Raw genomic sequence first — 4381 nt, forward strand, 5'->3', positions numbered from 1 at the left:
CCGCCAAGGAAAATAAACCTTGAGATTTGGAAAGAGTGTTGATCTTATACCGCTTATACTGCATATTTCAAAATTCCACCTCTAAGGGGGAGACGCAGGACATGAAAGGATTTCTGAATCATGTAGCTATTAAGGTAATTTTGAAGCTAGGCATACGAACATTTGTATCTGGTTTCTAGGTCAGAAATAAAGAAATATGTGTTCCAGTATCTTTGGGAATTTAACCTCTATGAGGTGAAATAGTGGATGAACATTTTATTTTGAGATAAATAATTATGGAAGAACTATGAAAGTATTTTTAAGGCTACATCTACGAAAATTGGTATTTGACTTCAAGGCTACAAATAAGAAAATACGTGTTTCGGTGTTTTTGGAAGTTCAACCCCTAAGGGGATGAAATAGAGTGAACTGGTGCGTTTCTGGCGCCAGTTTCCGTCGATCGTTGTTTCGATCTTTGAGTCGCGGTCCAGAGGACACTGCTCCCTAAGCGACTGTAGTAGTTCTCTGTGCAGCCCAACATCGGGCTTACCACGCTTACACTGGACACAGTTGCCAACAAATCGCCTGCCATCGCGATATAGGTTGGGCCAAAACATGTATTCCTGAACTCGGTTCAAGGTCTTGAAGAACCCCAAATGACCCCCGTCCGCCGACTCGTGGAAATATCTGAGTGCCATGCTAACTCGATCCTGTGGAATACAGACCTTCACTTGGCCACGGTTGGCTCCCCCTTTACACAAGAGGCCCGCACAAAGGCAACAGCTAGTGACGACGTCGCCATCCACAAACTGCTGCATATTCGGTCCCCACCCGGCGTCCTCGGCCTGTTTGCCGGCTAAGTCGAAGAAGAAGCCGGGTGTCTCGGAGAGAAGGAAATTCACCCCCAGATCCGGCTCCACGTTTCTGAAAATGGTTCATTATGAAAGCATTATGAAAGCATATCTGACAATTCGTATTCGGCTAATCTGTTACAATTTTTAAAAACTACGTGTTTCACTGGTTTTTAACTTCGAGCATAAGGGGATGAAAATTTTAATGAAATATTTATTGCGTTATATTAAAATATTTTAAATCTGCATCTACGAAAACCGGTATTTCACTTCTCAATTAGATATAAAGAAATATGCGTTATACAAACAAGAATACAAACGGCTTGATTAACAAAAACCTTGGACCCCAGCTGTCAGCATTGCTTTTTGGTCATTCAGCAAAAGACCATGCTTCAACGGCGTTAAGTTTAGAAAAGTTTAGAAAGTGTTGCAGTTTATAAAAGACATAAAAAAAACGATTAAAGAAAAAATGCTTTGCAGACCATGAACGGTCTAAGTAAGTAAAGAAGCGGATGATAAGCTAGCTCTTTATGCAAATAAGTTGGTCAGTTTATGTTCCGAGACATGTCATGCAGCAGGAACGGAATCCTATAGTTGCTACGATTGGCTAAAGGAAAAGTTTTGCAGAATCACGCGAAATCACTTCTGCAAGTGGCTGAGAATCTCGTAATGAATAAAAATTCTGTACTGAGAATTCCAAGGTGGGAGAGGCGAGATTCCTCCCCCCCCCCCCTTTCCCCCTTCTCAGAATCCTATCCTTCTTTACCTACAGCAAAAAATAAATAAATAAATAAAACTAGAGAAATTTCTACTGTGAAACTATTTGCATACAAGAGAACGGCCATTAAAATTTAACTCTTCAAAGTTTTAAGCCCTGCCCCGTTCGAAAATTCAATTTCTTTGTAGTTGCATTTTTTAAAGGTGTACTTGTCTAGACTCCTGGAACGGATAGGTTTTTTTTTAATCCGTGCTTTACTAAAGTTTCTACAGTCCATTGTTTGAAGCAGTGTCACGGCTGCCATGAGCCGCGCGGGGTACCCGCCATGTGTCCAACGCCTTGTCACGGTTCGCGCGGCTCCCCCCGTTGGAGGTTCGAGTCCTCCCTCGGGCATGGTTGTGTGTGTGTTGTCCTTAGCATAAGTTACTGTAAGTAGTGTGCAAACATACGGACTGATGGTTCAAATGGCTCTGAGCACTTTGGGACTTAACATCTGAGGTCATCAGTTTCCTAGAACTTAGAACGACTTAAACGTAACTAAATTAAGGACATCACACACATCCATGCTCGAGGCAGGATTTGAACCTGCGACCGTAGCGGTCGCGTGGCTCCCGACTGAAGTGCCTACAACCGCTCGGCCACATCGGCCGGTCTATCATGTATTCTAGAAGAGCTGCAAGGTCGTCAGTGGCGCCTGTTCTTTCTAGAACAGTTACTATCTTCATATCTATGGTTAAACGTCACCCAGCCATTGACCTTCGTCTGTGCGAATGCGCACAGGCTACCGGAAATCTTACGGGAATCGTCACCTTAGTGTGAGCCAGTAATGAGTGGATGGACAAATACCTATTAAGTACATTACGTAATCGGATTGTGGGCGGTTCGGGGTGTGAGTCTCACGGGAAGCGTGCGAGGGATAAATTCCTGCAGTCGTGCTGTTCATTTGTGCCCTCGATAGCTCAGATGGATTGAGCGTCTGCCTTGTAAGCAGGAGATCCTGGGTTCGAGTCCCAGTAGCGGCACACTTTTCAGCTGTCCCCATCGAAGTATATCAACAACACCTGTCGGCAGCTGAGGGTTTCAATTAATTATCAGTTGTGTAGGTGATTCGATGAACCCTTTGCCAGGCACTTAAATGTGTTTTGCAGGGTATCCATATAGATGTAGATGATAACTCGTCCCGTGTCGCACGTGCTCAAAAGGATTCATACTGCAGAATGCATGCAAACATACTCACCGAAAATACGGACCAATATCAAGTGCAGGCTGCCGAGTGCTGCATATCCAGCTTAGACAGATCGGCTTTTCCTGCCAAGAAGAACAGGAAGTTGCTGTCTAGGAACAATCAGAGGTAGAGGAAGGGCTGATAAATACTCCTTGAATTGCAGACTAAACGTAAATAACGAAAATACATTTTTGGTAAAAATTGGTCAAAACATAATCGTTTGCCCTCCGTATTGGATTAGCTGTTTTGAATATTGAAAATCTGACTTCAGATTCGTTTTCAGCGACATTAAGAATATATGTGTAACACTCAGTTCATGCAAATCGAAGTAATAATATAACTAAATGTTTTCCCTAAACTTTGAACACTTTTTTTTTTCGAGTAACGATTTTCTCAGAACGGCATGCAGCATAAATTAAAAGTGGTTCGATCTCTTAACTTCTACCTCTGACCCCTAAAAGTAAACACTTTTCTTAGGAACTTATAGCTATAATATGACATTTGTTAATATTAACTAATTTTTGTGTAGGCATAAGGAGTGAAACAAACCCCTCAAAATCGAACTCAAAGTTCGAATTAGCACTGTATCGTTAAATTTAAGGTTGTTTCATTGCGGTTAGGTATGCGCTCCCATTAATTTTATGTATTATCGACTTATGTTATCCATTTTCAAGTTCAGAGAAATAATGTAGTATCAACTGATGTTACCCATTTTTGAATTCAGGTAACATCTGAGGTGCCACACTGCACGCACTCTGCGTACTCCAGTCTCGCAAGCCCTTGATCAAATCATAATTACGGGCGCCATTTTTTATTGAAAATCTAAAATTAAGCTCATAGTATTGTCACTCGTAATTCCCAAACAGATCGTTCGAATGTATTTTCATTGTCTCAAAAAAAATTTCAAATTTACCCTTTTTTGCTCATTTGTATGAGAACCTGGCCGTAACGCCGGAATATAGTCACTAGATTTTTTTTCAGAGACGCTGTACGTTCGCGAGAAGACTTTCGTTCTGCGCGTGTCGAAGGACATTCCTCAGATATTACTGTGTGTGTGCTACTCAGTCGTGCCATTTAAGTGTACATCTTTGCATAGTTTTCCTTTCACGATGTAAACAGTGTTCCGCTCAGTTGCTAACTGGCCAGTGAGTGGTTCCGAAGGTGTCGGATGTGCGGTGCGTTCGGTCTGCTAGGACAACAGCAGACACTGAGGGAGCTAGCTGCTGGGACGCCAGCGAACAATTTATGCCAAGTAAGACGAAGAGGACTATTCTAAAATTACGAGCCGTCTAAAAAGTGTTTACCATTGGTAAATCTTGCTGTTGAGTTTGACAAAACTGACAGTTTTTCCTAGAGATACAGGAAATCCCCCCACCCCCACTCAATGAACATTTGGTTGTGATGACAGGCCGATTGGTAGTGTAGCCCGAGATCTAAGTTAGGTTGGAAGGTGGTAATTTGATTGAGAGTTGTTTACGCCAACGATTATGAATGCCGACTAAACGTTGTGCGAGCAGATTGCCCTGTAGCGTAGCCTAGTGTTTCCGTCCGCGCCACATTTAACACACTTTCTCTAACTGTGTACAAAAGTCTCACAACAGCCACGAT

The 4381-nt window shown here is 42.4% G+C and overlaps 1 non-coding gene across 1 annotated transcript; it reads left to right on the plus strand.

The window, feature by feature from the left end:
* The first annotated feature begins 2495 nt into the window (after positions 1-2495).
* On the plus strand, positions 2496-2570 carry Trnat-ugu (transfer RNA threonine (anticodon UGU)). The gene has a single exon. It is a non-coding gene; the product is annotated as a tRNA-Thr (tRNA).
* Positions 2571-4381: the final 1811 nt, after the last annotated feature.

The sequence above is a fragment of the Schistocerca gregaria genome, unplaced genomic scaffold (genome assembly GCF_023897955.1).
Source record: "Schistocerca gregaria isolate iqSchGreg1 unplaced genomic scaffold, iqSchGreg1.2 ptg000204l, whole genome shotgun sequence".
NCBI classification, from domain to species: domain Eukaryota; kingdom Metazoa; phylum Arthropoda; class Insecta; order Orthoptera; family Acrididae; genus Schistocerca; species Schistocerca gregaria.